General features: G+C 41.4%; 1 protein-coding gene across 3 annotated transcripts in view; it reads left to right on the top strand.

Annotated features, from left to right (window-relative positions):
* The first annotated feature begins 1,544 nt into the window (after positions 1-1,544).
* The window catches only part of CDON (cell adhesion associated, oncogene regulated), a 106,854-nt gene continuing 88,994 nt past the window's right edge, over positions 1,545-19,404 (top strand). Inside the window, exon 1 of one of the 3 annotated variants that reach the window (XM_045483396.1) lies at positions 1,545-1,568. The gene's annotated coding sequence lies outside the window, so the exon portion shown is untranslated. Of the gene's footprint in view, positions 1,569-1,953; positions 2,062-5,201; positions 5,426-19,404 lie in introns of those variants that run through there. The other 2 variants (XM_045483394.1, XM_045483392.1) reach the window with 2 other exon arrangements.

Raw genomic sequence — 19,404 nt, 5'->3', positions numbered from 1 at the left:
GGGATGGCTACGATTCCTAACGAGTGTCACAAGAAATCTGCAAGACTTCCACTCTATTCAGACAGAACTCTCTCAGTGTTTATAAGATTTATGTGCTGAATGAAAAATCATTTACTATACCTTAAGTTAATAACATACCGATTTGTGATTTGAAGTAAAACATGGGACAATGGAACACAAACTAGAGTCACAGCTTCTTTTTTTGCCTCCTATCCTGACTTTCATAGGATCTAATGCTTTCACAAAGATCTTGGACATAGCAAAAGCAGAAAGTTAAACTGTTTGAACCCTACCACTTTCAAAGCATTTCTTTGTGAAATTCAAGTAAGAAGGTAAGGGAGACTGGCATATTTCTCCTGAAATTCACTATTGAATGTTGTGTGTGTGTGTGTGTGTGTGTGTTTGTGTGTTCAGAGATTTTGTTTTATTTATTTATTTTTATGTTTATTTTTGAGAGAGAGCATGAGTGACAGAGTGTGAGTAGGGGAGGGGCAGAGAGAGAAGGAGACACAGAATCAGAAGCAGGCTCCAGGCTCTGGGCTGTCAGCACAGAGCCAGGCGCAGGGCTTGAACCCATTAACCGCGATCATGACATCCTGACCTGAGCCAAAGCTGGACGCTTGACAGACTGAGCCACCTAGGCACCCCTAAAGATTTTAAGTAATCTCTACACCCACGCAACATGTGCTCAAACCCACAACCTGGAGATCAAGAGTCACTCACTCTACCAACTGAGCCAGCCAGTCATCCCAGTACTGAATGTTTTGAACTTTCACTAGACTCCTTTGTAGTTAAACTATTAACAAGTAATGACAGTGGTTAAAAAAAAAAGAAAGAAAGAAAGAAAAAAGAACTGCTAGTAATAGAAGTCACAGCTCTCAAATACCCAGTGAATGTCAGGTGCTTTTCACCAAGTATCATACTTAGGCTTCACAACAACCTTTAAATAGAATTTATTTTTCCCTTTTTCACGTTTAACAACTTAAGTTCAGTGAGATCAAATAACTCGAGGCAGGTCCAAAGGACGAGGTGGGAAGACTCTGGGACCAAAGACCAGGTTAGTTTCACCAGGTGACACTGAGCCTCTCCTAGTCTCTTGAGTTTTGCTACCTGCTTGCGTGTATACGAATGCACGGCGGGATGCAGCTGCTTCTTAAGAAAGGACGCACAGAAAGTGCTGAAAAGGCTCAGGAGCCTTAAGCGGCGGGAAGCTGGAATCGGAAGGCAGAGCCCAGGTAGGAGCCAAAAGAAGGGTTGGACTCATTGCCTCCACACACAACTTAGGTAGAGGAGCGAGGGGCGGGACCTGGGCGGGCAAACTGGGGAGCGTGGAGACCATTTGTGGACGGGCCAGAAATGCCGCCTCTCCCGGGGAAGCAAGGTGAGGGGAAAGTGAGTGCAGGCATCTTGGAGTCTCCGTGAGTTGCTGAGGCCGCTCAGCCTCACTGTCCTAAACCAAAGCAGAGACCGTACTCAACTTTCCTGGGGACGCTTTCCCGTAGAGCAAGCAGGAAGGGGACGAGGAGAAGCTCCTGGACGGAGCGCCCCCCCCCCCTCACCGCAGATTGGTACGGCCCATCCCCCCGTCGCTGATCTGGCAGGCTGCGCGCGCACCCTCCGGCAGGGCGCGGGCCGGCGGGGCGCTGCGGCCTCTGCGGCCCGGTTCCCTCCTCCCGCTCCTCGCGTGCTGCTCGCTGGCCCCGAGCCCGCCGGTTACGCGCCCGCGCGCCTGAGCGGAGAGGAGCGCGGCCGCGGGGACGCGCCCCGGTGGCTCCGCCCCCCCCAGCTCCCCTCCCCTGAGTCCCGGGTGCCCGGCTCGCGCGGCTCGGTGCGAGGAGAGCGGGGACCCCGCGCTAGCCAGCCCGCCCGCCCCTGCGTCCCCGCCCCGGCGTGCGAGGCGCCGCGCCCTCCTGCTGCCCTGCTCTGTGCATGGAGGGGCCCGTTCGGATCGCAGCCGCCGCCGCCGTAGCCGCCGCCAGCGCGCGGGGGATGACCTGGGGGTGGTTTTCGGAGCCGGCTGCCGCGCAGGAGGTCCGGGGACTGAGTCTGCCCCGCTGAGAGGTGCGGGGGTGGGCCCGCCGCAGGATCGGAGGGAGGGGTGGTCCGGGGACCCCGGGCTTGGGGGCCACGCGGCTTGGGAGCGGGAGGTCCGCGGGAGGGCAGGTCGGTGCGCCCCGCAAGGCGTAGGGATCCCGGACTGCGTGCGGGTTCCGGGGAGGGCAGCTGACGGATGCCCACCGGGGAGCTGCGACGTTCCGCGTCTTCGGGGACGCTGAGCCACCTCGTGGGAGGAGGCGGGGTGAGGTGTCAGTAACACGATTAAATCTCTTTGACAATGATCCGCGGGGGCAGGTGAGCTCCAGCGTAGCCGGGAGTCAGGGGCGCCAGCACGTTTTCCCAAGGGAGCGGAGCGGGGTCCCTCGCCTCTCTCAACCTCCATCCCGCAGAGCCCCCGCGAGAGACAGTGATTTATGTGTAGGGAGAAGCAAGAGAAATTTCCTGCACAATGTATCTTTCTCTTGCCTTCCCAGGCTCAGTGACTTCCCAGCCCCAGGGAGTGTATTTTTCCTTCTTCTCTGTAAAGCTTTCTGTGGATTGCATTATCATTTGCTAAATACATTACAGCTCGCTATTTATCTCGGTCTGCAGCTTCCAGACCTTTGTTGCTTTCTCTCCACATCTAGGGATTTCAGTAATAAATCACTGAGGGGGATAGATAGACTCCCTTGCCCTTGCCTTCATTGTTCTCCCTAACCCCACCAAATCAGGTGGAAGGCTCTCCAAAAGGAGTTCTTCTCCAGAATGCCTGCTTTTCCTGGTGAGGACTACAGAGGGTGGCAGGTGCCTTAAGGGCCGGCTGCTTTCCACTTTAGATCTAGAATTTAGAGAACATCATAACAGAAAGTCAGCCTCTGTGTCCTAAATCAAACACCTTGAGAAACAGAAAGTTGAACTAAAAGCTAACATGAGATTATTCTCAGGCCAGTGGCCAGCAAAAATGAAAGAGGCCAATTCTGTTTCCATGCCTCACTGGTACCATTGCCCTCAGACTCCCAGCTAACACCTGGTGTCCCTAAAGGGCAGTGTCACAGAGGGACAAGGTGGGAGGGGACCTGGGAAATAAATGGGTTTATTCTCAGTGTAAGTCTAAGCATTTTATTGCATTTTATAGCTCATTTTTTGAAAAGGAGTCTATTTTAGCTGAAAATGGGAGGGGGAATGTAGTTCAACTTTTAGGACAAGATGAAAGAAAAAAATTCTGGAAATTTTAAATTAGTGCTTAACTAGAAAGCATTCTTAGGAACCCAGAGAGGCACCAAATACTGTAGTTTCTGTTATACACATGTTGAAATAAACTGCCTCATACTTTAAGTTATATGAGAAGGATGGAGAAAACCTGTTTCATTTTGTAAAGACGTGCCCTGGGTGTGTGCTTGGCAGTGGGTAGAGCAGAAACATTTATATTTCCATAAAAAACACACAAGTGTATATTGTTTAACTTTCATGCAAAAACTCGGATATAGTATTTGGAAATCTGTCTTTGTTTGAATAGTTTAGTCAACCAGGAAAATCAGTTACTAGAAGTACTGTGCTATTGTTTGTGTAGTAACTCACTTGGGATGCTTTGATTGATTGCTATGGTTCTCATCAACCTCCTCTTCTGTGGAAAGTACTTAAACAGCTCTGACTCTCAAGCCGGGAAGTACAAAGAACCCTTAGGACTTGGAACATACTGATCTAGCTTGTGTAGGTTGGCTTCTAAAATCAGTCTTATCCTTTGCCTTCTTTGCAAGTAAGGAATTAAGTTCACTTCAAGATAGGATTCCCCCGCCCCCTGTCAGCAAGGTATATATAGATGGAGGCTTTGTGTGGAAACTTGTCATAGGGCTTTGCTCTAAAGCGGTCAGGTAAAATTTGTTGACCAGGTCTTCTGCTTTTCTCTTTTCCGCTTTGCCCTTATGCTCTCCTAACTTTCTAGACGATTTCATTTATGGGTTTGTCAAAATATAAGTTGAAGTAAAAGTTTTCTTCTCTAGGAAGGTTTCTTTTGTAAAACTTAGACTAAAAACTGGTGATTGTGTCCAGGTATATCCTGGGAAAATGATTTCAGGAATTAAACATTATCTTAGGGAAATTAGACTGGGATAGGAACTTAAAAATAACTAATTGAAAAATTGGTTGTTTATAACATGTAATTACATTAGCTATGGCCTTGTAATTAGCATTTGTACTTTGCAGAAGGAAAAATAAGGCAACACATCACAAGAGCAGAGGAGTTGTCTCCAAGGTAGTCTTTCTTTAAGATATATGGTCTTACTACTTAATAGGAACTAATTAGATTAGAAAGAGAATTTGGAGTCTGGTTGCTAAATAGATTGCTTTGAAGGACTTGATTTTATGGTGATTTTCAGTTAGTGCTTTTTTTTTTTTCCCCAAGAAGTTTTGTTAATTGGATTAGATAATGTTTTATTGTTTTTATTCAGGATTTTATATTGTATGTAAATATCCTATTTATTTATAAACATTCCACTTATACATTTTTGTCGTGTATATGGTATTAATTCACTTTTAAGAGGCTGACAAGGAGGGCTTTGATTCTTCTCAATTAAACTTCAAAGATGGTATATGGAATATACTTAATGTCACTTTAAAAATATTGGATTACAATTAAGTGAAAAACTGGTTTGTTGGTTTTTTTTTTTTTTTTTTTAATCCTTCAAGTTTTCCGTCATTGTTTGTGCTCTTTCCCCCATTGTCAGGCTTAAAACATACAGTATCATTGTCATCTGTCCCCTGAATAATGGTCCTGAGGTGATATTATTAATGTGGCTTTTTAAAATCAAACTAATTATACTTGCCTAAAAGAGCCACATGTGTGTGATTCTAGCTGCCTGGTGCCTTTTGAGAGCCCTGGAGACAAGCTAGTGAATAGAGCTGAAAATTCATTCTGTATTTGATTAAATGGAACAGACTCGCTGCTCCTTACCCCAGCAGGGGCTATGAGATCTCTTGATCCCCGAAGCGGCTCCAAGACCCTGGGAATAACATTAGCGAGCACCTGAGGAATTTCTGCCCTGCAGTGCCTTTTGTGTGTGTGTGTGTGTGTGTGTGTGTGTGTGTGTGTGTGTGTGTGTGTGTAGAGGGATTGGAGCTGAGTGGTGATGGGGCGGTGGAGGGAGGGGGCGGAGAGAGGCTACATTAGAAGACTCCATATGTTAGCAGATCTAAAATCAAGGCATGACTTAACAGCTTATCTTATAAGAGAAAACAGCCCAACCCGAAGGCAGATTGCTAGTCAGGACTCTCTTACGAGCAGGACTGTGGTGATGTGTTTTTAGCACTGAACTGAACGCCACTGTTAAGTACAAAAAGTCACTTCTCTGCTCTCCCTCTGAAGCACAAGCATCTACACGTTGAAGACTTGGTAAGTTTTCTCTGAATGATCTTTTGATAAATATATAAAATTGTGTTACAGTTTGGTCTTGCCGGTAAGGGCTGATGTATTGTTCTAATAACTTTTTAAACTGAGGGCAAAATCAGACTTTTATGTGAAGCACGTTGCTTTGCAGAGATGAAATGCTTGTTTGAATAGGCATATTTCACTTTTCTCTTTTGTTTTTATACGATTTCATTGCATTCTTGTTGCATTATTGAAGGATTCAAATTCATTTAGGGTATATGTCTCTTTCCTGGTGTCTTATTGAGAGGTCTGATCTTTAGTATTTTTTAAGGCATTGCTTTGCAGACTTCGCTTGCAGCCACAAGTAAATGAAAATATATCTACCAAAAACATTCTATAAAGTCTTTGGAGCAAAATTTTTGAGAAACATGAGTGTGTCCTCCTCCCCAGCCACCCGCCCTCGCAGCTGCCCCAAATAATTTTTGGATACAAACATTTTTCAGGATATTTGCCCAGTTTGTTTCTTGTGTACTTTTCCAGGAAGGGCAGTTCTGAATCTTGGATAGTATCATTAATCAATTTCCATATTCCAAGAAGAGTTAAAAATGAATTTGCATTCTGGTGCTAGTTTTCCACTGATGCAGAACTCAGTAGTGTATTTGCTGGGCAATTTGATATATTTTGTTCCTGATTATAATCCTGTTGTGTGTCACAGTTCTCTCCATCCTATTACCATGTAGTCCTCTCCCAAATTCTCACAATACTGAGTGTTGGGAAAATAAAGAAGCCTTTTAGAGACTGTGTTTAATTTTTTCTCACCTTAATCCTAGCACGACCAAATTGAAAGGACCCTTGCATGCATTGGGGTCAACACTGCAAGTTAGCATTGTGCCAGTCTTGGTTCACAGGTTTTTAGTGGCTTTTGCTGTGTGATATATTTTGATGGCCAGAGATCATAAAAAACTACCCCTAAAGCACATTTTGTTCTGCCGAATATTGGTCAGAATGTGAATAGGGACTTCAGTTCTTGAGAGCTAGAATGATGTGCCTTTCAATCATAGGATTAAGGGACAGTGAAGTTCCTTGTATCTTACGTCAGAGGGTAAAGAAATATACAGGTCATATGACTGAGCGTAGAAATATTCTGCTTACCGTTTTGTTGCTTGGAACCATGTGGTTGATTTTATTTTTATATTACCCTACTACAAACAGCATTCAAAAGTTGATCTACAAAGCTTGCTTTTCAGCTACCTATTCTTGTTAGATACTCGCTCACCTTTTTTTATTTGGGGAAGCGAGCTTGACCGAAGTCTTGGTTTCCTCATCTGTAAAATGGGGATAACAATAGTATCTCTTACCACAGTTGTGGGGATTACATGGGATAATGAAAGTAAGTCGCTTGGGATATGCTAAAACTGTAACATGTGAGTGTTGGCTCCTATTACTTTTACTTAACTCCTTCTGTACATATTACTCTGATCCAGAGTTGGTTTCTTTTAAGGACTAACATAGTAAGGAATTCTCAGAAGTTAGTAATCGTATGGGTACATGCAAGAGCTATAGATGTAATGTGCTCTTAATTTTGCAGTTGAACTGAAAGGTGCTTGGAAACAATGTTGCATTTTTCCTAGTTGATTGTGTGATATAAAAATGTACATGAGCGTGCAGTTAATGTACACTAAGTGCACAGCTGGATGAAGTTTTACATATGCACATATGGGTGGCAACTATTACCCAGATCAAGATCTAGAATATTTCTTTCACCTCGAAGTTCTCCTGGTGCCCCTTCCCAGACAACCCTGCCACCCCCATCAGGCAGCCACTGTTGCGCCTCATCTGACCAGAGATTAGTTTTGCCTGTTCTCCAGCTATACTCATAAAAGTGGATTCCTATGGCATGTACTCTTTTATATGTGGTTTCTTGCACTGCTCATAAGGTCTGTGAGATTCATCCATGTTATTGTGTATGGTAGTAATTTGTGCTTTTTAAATTGTTATTTAAAGTTTTTGTGTGTTTTGAAATTGGTAGTAGTTCATTTTATCGGCACATTGGATATGTGGTCACTGGGAAAAAAGAAAAGGACACTTCTTCTCACATTATTTGAAAATCGGATCCTAGTGGCTAGCTTGAAAATTTACCATGACCTTATTTTTGTACATAAATATTAAAATGGGGTTGAATAGTTGCTCTCAGTCATAATTACATAAACCAAACCTGTTGTTAACTGTCCTTCTGTGTGTGTGTGTGTTTAGAAGGGAAGGAAGAGAGCCCCAAAACAGAGAAGAAGGATCATCTAAGGTAGCTTAGATCTTTTCGTGCTTAGGATTTAATGCCATAATCAATACTTAGAAACGTACAGAAGAAAACACCAGCTAGCACTAGCATGAGAGTCTTAGAAGAAAACAAATAACGTAATATTCTTTTGAAAACAAAAATACACCAAAAATGGAAGAAAGTGGAGTAGGATGTGATGCTACAGAAAAATTTTGAAGAACAGGGCTGCTTGCTTCAAGAAGAAGACTTTTGGCTACTAGCCTGATGTGCTAAATAAAGTTTATTTCACCAAACAGTGAAACAAGAATGCAAGATGATGTTGATGAATTAGAAGGTTCTTTGTTTGTTTGTTTGTTCATTTTGAGGGGGTTGTGGTTGAGGTAAATAGTTTATTATATTTCTGTCCTTGGAAATGTTGATGAAGGATTTTCTGGGTGTCCTGCTGGAACACAAGCCACTTTTCTCCTTAGGAGACATTGTATTCTTCAGCTTTTGTAATTTCATTAAGTCTTATTGCTTCATACTCCTTGACGCAAGGTCGTTCTTGGCATACAGCCACGTGCATGGATGGCTTCCCCTGGATCCCAGAGGGGCAAGCTGACCCCCTTTCCTTCTTAAATCAGACCCCCGGTGGCCCAGATTTCAAGGGGATGGGGGTTGAAATAGTGATAAATGATTCATCTTCTGCCCTGTATGGGGCGCTCAAAAGATGCAGATTTTGTTTCAAAAGAAAGGAGAACTGTCTGTCAAATAGAGCTGCCTCATGATAGAGAATGCTCTTTTGAAGGGACACGAGCCCCTGATTACTGGACATTTGCGAAAGACACTGGGGAAGGGATCTCTTCCTTGAGTGAGAGATTGACCTACACGACCTCTGAGAGCCTTGCAGTAGTGAGACTCCATGAAATGGGCTTTTACTACGTAGTGATTCTACATAACCAATACAGGCATGATTTTGGAGGGAGAAAAATGTGTCAAAAATGTCCAAACAGCCACTGAGTCCATACATTTTCTCAAACCAACCCGAGTTTAAAGTTGAGGACTGCCTCAGCTTGCTGGCTTTGTTCACTTTAAATGTAATTCTTCGTTTATATCACTAACAACTAAATGTCAGCTACTCTTTTCTGTCTTTCTTACATAAAGAGAAAATAGAAACTTCCCAGTATTCTACGTGTGCCAGCATCAGCAGTGATAATACTTTCCAAGTATAGTATTTGCTCCCTCTTGATGTAGGTATACATCTGAGAAGTTTCTTGAGGCCATCTGCTGGCCCAGGTGTATTTCTTCACTCTTACAACAGGTGTACTGTAAAAATGAATAAATATACATCTTCTCTCTCTGCCTTCTCTCCTCCACCCTACTTTTCTGTACTTGAATTTCGAGAGAGAGAAATCACTCATCCTGGGGGGATAAAGTGACTTATCCAAGCAAAAAAACTATATCTGGGATATTTTCTGAGGCCCATAGTTACTTAATCTAACCATGTACATATCTTGTATCTGTAAATATATGTTAACTCGTGTTAATAATTGATACTTAACAATGGCTGAAGGTAATGTAGAATCCTGAATCACTGAAATAATCTTTATTTTGTAAGCAGAAAAGTATAGTATACTGAGTTTACTGAGCTTTTACTGTTTTGTGTTCATGTACACATATAAATAAACCCTCCGTTGCCTCCCTGTAACCTATAAGCAGGTCTGCTATGTCACCATTACCTTTTACCCCTCCAGCCGCCTTTCCAAAATGGGAGAGGGGTGAGCGGAGATTTCGAATGTGTGACCAAAAAACCCAACTTTTGGTCTTCTGCTGAAACTGCTTCTGGGTCGCCTCCCTATCTCCAGTGGGGGTTTTGCCCCCACTCCAAATCATCCATTTTTCTCCGTGTTACCAGAGTAGCAATCTTCCTAAAACATAAATCCGATCATGTGACTGCTCTCCTTAAAGTCGATTTCTCCGGAGACCCTGAATCGCTCACTTATTAAGGCCCAGGTCTTCAGTGGGGTGTACAGGTGCTCTACCTACTGGATGCTACTGCCGTCTTTAGCTACTTTGAATCACTTGAATGTACTTTGCTTTCTGTCTTGCAGGCTGGGAACTCTCTCTCCCCTTTGCCTTATACTGTATCATCATTGTTTACATGTCTGCTCATCCTCGTCTTTCTCCTTAAGGACAGATGATGTGCTGTCCCCTCTATGTGTGATCATCCCTCTCACCCCCTTACTCGCACTATGCCTAACGAGTACTAAATACCCAAATGGCTGAATGTATCCGAGCGTTAACCACAGTGCTTCTGAAGTCTCACTGTGCTTTTGGATTTCTTGGGAGCTGTTTTTTTTTTCTTTTCATTTTTTTTAAATGCTTATTTATTATTTTTGAGGGAGAGACAGAGTAAGAATTGGGGAGGGGCAGAGAGCGAGGGAGACACAGAATCTGAAGCAGGCTCCAGGCTCTGAGCTGTCAGCACAGAGCCCAACTTGGGGCTTGAACTCACGGACTCCGAGATGATGACCTGAGCCAAACTCAGTTGCTTAACTGACAGCCACCCAGGTGGCCCTCTTGGGGGCTGTTTAAAATGATTTAATGAGTCCGGGGTGAATCCCAAGATTCTCCCTTTGTAGCGAGTTTCCAAATGGTGTTGATGATGTTGCCTGGACCCTACTGAGTAGCAAGATGCTAAACTGTCCTCTCTAGACCCATGCGTGATTTCAACATACAGTCTGCTCTTAAAAATCCAGTGAAAGTGGTGCCTGGGCGGCTCAGTCGGTTCAGCTCAGGTCACGATCTCGCGGTTCATGGGTTTGAGCCCCGCGTCGAACTCTTTGCTGCCAGCTCAGAGCCTGGAGCCTGCTTCGGATTCTGTGTCTCCCTCTCTCTCTGCCCCTCTCCCCCCACTTGCGCTCTGTCTCTTCTGCCTCTCTCTCTCTCTTTCTCAAGAATAAATAAACATTAAAAAAGTTTTTAAAAATCCAGTTAAAGTCTGATTCTTCATGTCAAATTCAGGTAGACCACAGCTTCAAATAATGAAGATTAAAGAACGCTTTAGACAAAGAAAAAAAAAAGTTAAATGTCTCATTATTGGAATGTTTGCATGATATTTTAACAGTTTTTTTTTCAGTTTTTGAATTTTTTAGTGTTAAAAAATTTAAATGGATGAATTTTTAAAACGATTATATATATTTAAAATGTGTATTTTTCTTCTGTGCAACATTTGGTGTCTGGAGAGGTGATACCAAGTTTTGTCTGGTTTTAAAATACTCACTATCGCAGGTGTTCTCTCGGATATGTAGGCACTAAAAAGTGCAATTCTGGCTTCTGTCTCTTGCCAGGGAAATGCCTGGCAGTTATTGGCTTAATGAGTAATTGTACACACGGCCTGCTTGGAGGTAAATTTGGCAAGGGGGACAGATGTTTAATGGATAAAATACTACTTTTATCAGGCCATGAAATTACTGTAGTGACATCAGAACTTGGCAGCCTCTTTTATTCCAATAAAAACAAAAATAGCATCGTAAGCTAGGGAGAAGACATTTTTCTTGTCCATTTATTTTGGCTTATTTTCATGGTTTTGGCCTCAGGGTGTGTGTATAGCAAAATAACAACACAGTGACTAACAGGCAAGAAGAATTAGGGAGTGAACATAGTTTCAGTTGAAGCGGCCATGCTGTTTATCATTCACCTCTGTTTCAGTAATTTAAACTGTTCCTCTCAGTTTGGTGACTAGGAGAGTAGGAGGGGTGGGTATGAGGAACCCTCATCCATAAAGTGGAGTTAAACTTCATTATTTGGCTTGATATTATATAGCTCACGATGTAGTGACAAAATCTGACAATTGGCTTATAAAAATACTCACGTGAGGGTAAATGTCTGGGTGTGATTACAGATGCGACCGTACAGTTTTGTAGAAAAGGTGCCATTTAATTCTTTTTATAAACACTGGTAAAATAACATCGTGTTGCCAGTCAATTCAATTTGATTGAATATAGTGTTTCCTCCCGCCCGTTTTCCCCTGTTCACTCTCATCGTGAAATTAGATTTTTAGATTGTTACCATGACTTAGCGACCCCTCATATACCAGGATTTCAGTTTTGTGTCCAGGCATCTGAATAGCAGGTCAGTAGATCCTGGGACCACTCAATACTGAGAAGATACTTTTATTGTTCTTGACAGATTGTTAAACTCCTGAATAGAACCATACTAAAGTCTAACTATTACATTCTGTCCATGATTTACTTTGTGGGTTCGTCTTACTGTGATCACCTTTTTAAACAAGCTCATTTTATTTCTTTCATCAAATCTTGGATGTTCATCCAAAGTGGAATTACAAGTTTAGTTTTATAGTAAGGACTGTATAGTTCTGATGGGGTAAAGTATATTTCAAACTGTATTCTAAATAGATATTTCTGCTTAAGATGTGTTTTCAAGTCCTATTATAATCTGATTAGGTTGGTTCTGATCTCTTTATCCGTTTGTTTGATTTCTATTTATTGATGATTAGGCATATTTTCTTTCTTTATGGTCAAATCCATATTGAGATTAAAACACATCAGAACTCTACCTTGACTTTCTAATTTCAATCTCTATTGATCATGTTTTAGATTATTTTGTGTTTGAATTGGGCTTTGTAGACCTATATAGGTCTTTCACATAATTTTCTTCTTACACTTCTTACATTTTGGAGCTAAGTTTTTTAAATCCCGTGGCTAACGAAAACCAATTTGAGTCATTATAAGATGGGTTGTTAACTGTGGTCTCCTATTAGGCTAGCAAACACAGTTGTCATTATTTGTTATTTCTTTTGTGTTTGAGGATGCATTTTAAAAGAGCTATTGTCGTAGTGGTTAGGTCTTAAAGTAATTTCACATTTGTTACTATGACAGCAGCCACAGTGGGGTTTTTAATCATACAATGCAGCTCGTGCAGAGATTGATATCAGCATTTTGTGGCATCAAATAAATTTTAGCCCAGGGATTTGACTACATACATCTTACTGTTGTCAGTAGAGGTCTTGTAGCCAGCTCCCAAAGTGGGTTTCTAAATGTGAACCTTCCAAGCCCTGGCTGTATCCCATTCCACGGGAAAATAACAAATCGTTTTAAAGAGACATTGTCAGTGTTTTACTTATTTTGGGATTTCTCTTTGAGATAGGAGATTATCAGGGAAAAAAGATGAGGAAATGATTAACCCTGCAGGACAAAGATCAGATTCAGTGTTTTCTTAGCTGGCTGCGCATACATACAGAATACTTAATTAGTTGTGGTCACAGATGTCAGCTCGTCGTGGAATCAAATCAGCAGGCACCCCCTATCGAACTCCCATGGCCCTTCAACAACCAAGAAAGAGAAACTGAGTTTTCGGTTTTATCTTTCTGCAATGCAGGCTTCCTACCACCCCCGCCTCCCACCCCCTTCATGTGAAATGCGAGTTTTCTGGATAAAAAAAAAAATCCTTTCGCTTGATATTTGGTACACAAAGGAAGTCCCCGTTTGCTTTGTGGAAGTTCTTTCTAATTCACTGAGAAACGCTAACCTCTTCTGTATCTGATTTACCTGGAGCGGATGTAAACTCTGGCAGTTTAACAACAGGTGACGTGGTGACGAAGGAGTGACTGTATTGCTTTTGCAGACCAGGACTCTTGTCTGTCTGGTGTGCTGCAGCCTGGGAAAGGGAAGTGCTGTCCTGTGTGGGGTTGCAGTGGAGAACCACATCACCCGCCTTGCTCACTTAGTGCCTTGTGAAGTGTTCCAGCGATGACGACTCCTGCCTTGTGGTTCTTTTTATTCCAGACGCAGAATGATCTCCTCTTTCTGATGGTGGTGTGTGTTTGTTTTTCTGCTTAAATGTACGAAACAGTAAAATTGTCATGAGAGTGGAAACCATGAGGACAATACGTGATTGAGCATTAGGATCGTGTTTATGAGAGTTTTCATGTAGTTGAAAGTTAGATCTTTAACATCTCTCTAATGCTGGGAAAGGAGGTTCTTTGAAACTGTAGTCATTCTTCTAAAGCTTAAATTAGATTATAATTGCACATTTGTCTGTGCTTAGGAAGAGAATAAAATACTTCTACGTTTTGTTTTGTTTTGTTTTCTCTTTGACATTTCTTTGACATTTCTAAACCACAGACTCTGCATTCTGGATTCTGTTGACCTCACGGAAGATATGGAAGTGAATTTTGCCTAAGATAAAATTGATTCCCTGGTGTCTTATAGTTTTGAACTCTTTCCTCTACAGAGGTTACTTTATTTTTATTTCTAGCCACAGGGATCCTTGCTTTCTAGCACATTTCTTTAAAGCAGGCGCTTGGAAATTTCTCTAACAATGTCCCAGCTGAAATGAAGTTTGGAAGCCCTTTCCAATTCTATGTAAAATCAGGAAAATAGCAAAGGAGCTTTTTTTTTAAAAAGAAATTTTTTTTTAACGTTTTATTTATTTTTGAGACAGGGAGAGACAGAGCATGAACAGGGGAGGGTCAGAGAGAGGGAGACACAGAATCTGAAACCGGCTCCAGGCTCTGAGCTGTCAGCACAGAGCCCGACGTGGGACTCGAACTCACGGACCGCGAGATCATGACCTGAGCTGAAGTCGGCTGCTTAACCGACTGAGCCACCCAGGCGCCCCGCAAAGGAGCTTTTTAGAAGTAAATCTCATTTTACATTTATGTCTTTGTGGAATGAACATCAAATCTACATTGAGATGTTCTTTTCTCTTAATGGTTGTTCCATGATACCCCTGTATCCAAAACATGACGGATGATTATCAAGACATAATTTGGTTTTTTCATTTCTTAGATTTGTTAGAAAATGAATTCAAGCTTTGCAGTTTTTTTTAATTTTATTTAAAAAAAATTTTTTTTAACATTTATTTATTATTGAGAGACCGAGCATAAGCAGGGGAAGGGCAGACACAGAATCGGAAGCAGGCTCCAGGCTCTGAGCTGTCAGCACAGAGCCTGACGTGGGCTCGAACTCACAAACTTCAAGATCATGACCTGAGCTGAAGCCGGGACACTCAACCAACTGAACCACCGAGGCACCCCTCAAACTTTGCAGTTTTACATGATGCTTTTAATGTTGCTTTGACCAGTTGTTAACTTCTCTTTCGTTTTGTGTCACTGTATAAGGTTGGCTAAAACAAATGCTAACGCTAAAGCATTTAATGACAGCTAATTTGTATTATTTTGGTGAAAATCAAGCCAGTCGTTAACTGTTTAATGAAATAGTTTAAAAATGGTTTTGATGACAAGATCGAGAAGAAAGAAAAATAGACATTCTTAAAGGCAAATTTTGCTCCTCCTCCATTGGAGTGAAGAGTGAGTTGTGATAGCAACAGAGACCAGCTTCCAGTAAGAGGTGTGAGGCTGTTTATTTTCACTCTGGAGATGTATATACTACAGAAGGAAAACTCTGGCCTTGCTTAACCTAAGCAAGTCATTACTTATCTACGATCTGGCAAGCAATTTGATTAAAGTTGACAGAGCTCATATAATACCAGAACCAGGCCCTCTTAATGATTGATGAGGCTTGTCTGTAAGTCTTTTTTTTTTTTTTTTTTTTTGAAAGAAGAAAAACTGAACAAGAATGAATACTTGTTCAGATCTCTAATTGCCCAGTATAAGCCAAGTCTATAATGTAGTTTTGTGTACAGTGATTAATATGTATTAATTTGTATGTTGTTTTAGGTAATGGTTAAATGGCTTTAAAATAATACTTTTATGTCAGCAGGTTAATTTGGCTTTTACATGATTAAATTCTTAAAATATTAGGGTTCCTGCCCGATATTTTTAACATATTTTAAATAATGGTTTTTGATGTTTCTTTGATATTCTTTAGTATAGTGGAAGTTTTAACCTATAATTTTCTTCTTTGTTCTCTTGTGAAATTGAATTATTTGGAAAGTCTTCAGCTTTAATTTTAATTTTTCAACCCCTTGCTCTCTAAGGGTATGAAAATGATTTGGACAATTGTTAGAGCATATTTGGGCTGTGGGGTGTTGTGACTCATTTCTTTGCTGCATTATTTGTTTCTTTCCCAACAGACTGATACTAGGTGTGACTGGAATGTGCTGAATGTTCTTGCAGCGCTTTACATCATTATTCTATGTAGGGTGCTTAGCTCAACTAATGAAGAGAATTGTTTTTTTTTTTTTTTTATCATTCATATGCTGCTTAGTAGATGGTGGGCTACTAAGGACTGGCGGACAGCTCCCCCAACCCCACAACTTGTTTCAGGTAAACTTAGCATGTGGAATTTCCATTAATGGAACAGTTGAATTGAGAATGAATTAGTTTTCTGTAAAATTCTGGGAATTTTTAGGCATCGTATCATAGGGGTTTGGATGAGGGTAAGCTCTAGAGAGTGAGTACCTGGGGTCAAAGCCAGCTTGCACTACAGTCTAGTGGCATGACCTCCCTGTGCTTTGGTTTCTTCACCTGTATAATGGGAATGAATGATAGCTCATCAGGCTCTTGGCCATCTCATTTTAGTGTTCGTGTGATCAGGTAGATGGTTCTCGAGGGCGGTGTTGCTGCTCTGATTGTTATAATTGCTATCCGTGAGATGGGCTCATATCCACAAAAGGGGGTATTATGGTGACACAGTGAATTAGAAACTGTGGAATCAGAACCAAATGAGTGGGGATTAAACTCTGGGGAGCCACAAATGGGGGAATACGCTGGAATTGATTTTATGTTTTTGGACTGGTTAGAACCCAGTGCATAGCAAAGAGCGCAGTTGGGTGAGTATTGAGCTAATACTCAATTAGCTCAATTAGTAAGAGCTAATGGGGAACTTTTGGGAACATTCCTTTGACTTTCCAAACAAGTGAACACCATTTGACTCTCTTCTTCCACATGTTCAATTTTGTAACTTTGTGATCTCCCCTTCTCCCTTCTTATCTCCCCAAACTCAGTGTAAACATACTTCAGTTTAATACCAAGAAAATAAAATTTATTTTGTGAGAGATGTACTTCATACCTACCTTCACTGACATGTTCTTAGAAGCAAGGACTATTGTTGGTACCCTTTGCTAATTTTCTGTTGATAATTTCCCCAACAAATGTTTTTTCTTTTTTAATTTTTTTAATGTTTATTTATTTTTGAAGGGGAGAGAGACAGAGCGTGAGCAGGGGAGGGGCAGAGAGAGAGGGAGACACAGAACCGAAGCAGGCTCCAGGCTCTGAGCTGTCAGCACAGATCCCGATGTGGGGCTCAAACTCACAAGCTGTGAGATCATGACCTGAGCTGAAGTTGGACGCTTAGCCGACTGAGCCACCCAGGCGCCCCATCCCCAGCTAATCTTCTTATCTATGGGAAATCCCGGTGTTTCCTGGAATTCTTATATGTATACTTAAATAATGAGCTTGACTCTTACGTCCTTTTAAATTTGTTACTTTTCTTTTGGACTTACATATGGTCAGAACAGATAAACACTTAACTGGGATTGGTAGCATTAAAGACCACCAATAAAGTGCCATCCCCAAGTTGTTTCCAAGAGAGAAATAGAATAGATGTGGAATCATCAGATGCAAATATTTGACATGGAGATAGGCCAGTTATGCACACTGTCAGCCCCACCCCGGCCACTCCCCTATTTTGTTTCTAGCTGGCCGGCTTAAGTATGTTGCCCTCAAGTGACTGTTGAAGATCGAAGTTTAGCGGTGGAGGTGCATCCAAAAAATTGAAGAGGGGATTGTGGAACCAGAACATGACAGGTGGTGGGCAGTCTTCCCTTTTTGGCTGGCCATTCCCTCTTTATCCGTAGGGTTTTTTTTTTTTTTTTTTTGGTTGTTGTCCACAGTGACAGTAATAATGCTTCAGGAAGGAGGCACTTATGCATTTTGTTGTTGTTGTTGTATTCTTTCAGTTAAGCGCTGAAAACTCCATCTGTTTTCTTCTAGTCCGCTGGTTGGCCTCATTATTGTATTTCTATCACTGGAATCAGGGTTTTCAGGGAAACACGGTAATTTTTGTAGTGATACTGAATGCATTTGCAGGAGAAAACGTTGTGCCACAACTCTGCAAATGCACAGACTTTAAGGTATTCCCAGGGGTGCCTGGGTGGCTCAGTCAGTTAAGCATCCGACTTTGGCTCAGGTCATGATCTCATGGTTCGTGGGTTTGAGCCCTGTGTCAGACTCTGTGTTGACAGCTCAGAGCCTGGAGCCTGCTTCAGATTCTTTGTCTCCCTCTCTCTCTGCCCCTCTTCCGCTCATGCTCTGTCTTTCAAAAATAAATAAACGGTAAAAAAAAATAAAAAAAGATATTCCTTCTGGGTCCTATAACATAGAGGATAAAGCTTGGTTGTATTGCATTTATAGAGTTTTCTTAGGGTGGTGGTCTTGGTGGCTTTGGAGGTAGGTGGCATTTATAGGATTCTTTTAACTGTTTTGATTTGGGGGACTGTGAATCTTGTGTTTGAAACTGTAATTCTTGTTCTGTCCACCAACCCCACTCTCAACTCAGGTTTGCAGGGATGTGTGTGATCAAGGAAATAGCTGTGTGTTTGATTAGTGAACATAGTGTCTTAACTGAGATGATAATGTATTTTGCTAAAAAGGGGTCAGCACCTAAACTTTGTCAAAGGGCAAAATTCTTATAAACTATTACTGATTAAATGATTTTTATTACGCATCTCTTAATTATATACAAAAGAAACTAGATGCAAAACTTCTTGTAAAACTAAAATTTACAAAATAAATACATTACCACAAAACCAATATAATTCAAAAATGTAAAATCTTTAAAACATTTTTTAGATTGTCAGTATTGTAGAAAGAAACTTTTGCTTCTTTTATATTTCACTTGCTTATTTCATGTGATTGTTTTAAAATTTTAAGCGTGATTAGTACGGTTTTTCTTTTTTTAATAATGACCTTATTTTTAACTACTGGTCCAATATTTTGTGGGCAATCACTTTAAAAGTGCACTGCTATATATATAGTACTGAGCAATTAAACAACCCATTCAATGAAGTGTTTGTATGTATTAATATTTGCTTATTGCCGGTGAGCCAGAGTGATAGGGGATCTTTGTAATTTGTGTGTTCATGATCTCATATAAGGCTGTGTGCCATGACACATGCTTTTCGAGTTTGTCACACTTATGCCGCCATGAGCTGGAAGATAATTCACATCTGCTTTTCCTCTTACCTGTTTCAGAACTTCCTTTGTACTCTGTATTCTGTAACTTCATGTGACTTTCACATGTCACAGACATGACCCAAAAACACGAATGCAAATTAGGCACTGAAATCTTGTGTCCTGCCTTCATTGTCTGGCTAATGATTCACAGTAAGTTTACAGTAATTGAGTTCCAGAAGCGCAGAAACACAGTGAAATTTATAAAAAATAATGTTCGTCCCTCCGACAGTCATTTCGCAGATTAAAATCGAGAAAGAGAGAATAAAAGTTGCTGGAGCTTGAAAAAATTAAAAAAAAAAAAGGAGAAAGAAAACTAAAACCTGATAGTTTTGAGAATCCCTCCAGAATGGGAAGTGACCGTGGATTCTCACGGACATCAATGGACATAAAACCGGATTTCTACTCAAGGCCTTTCTTTTAATTAGGAAGCTGTAGGTAGAAAGGGGTAAGAGGTAAGCGTAGGCCTGGGATTGCCCTGGGTTCAGATGTTACCCCTGCCCTTTACAAGCTCTAGAATCTTGGGGAGGTTACTAGAGTTTTCTTCTTTACTGTTACCCCTCTTGTAAAATGGAAACAATACCCATCGTT

Source organism: Leopardus geoffroyi, chromosome D1 (genome assembly GCF_018350155.1).
Source record: "Leopardus geoffroyi isolate Oge1 chromosome D1, O.geoffroyi_Oge1_pat1.0, whole genome shotgun sequence".
In the NCBI taxonomy this organism is placed as follows: domain Eukaryota; kingdom Metazoa; phylum Chordata; class Mammalia; order Carnivora; family Felidae; genus Leopardus; species Leopardus geoffroyi.
Note: the sequence above shows the minus strand (reverse complement) of the source record. Positions and strands in the feature narration are given on the sequence as shown.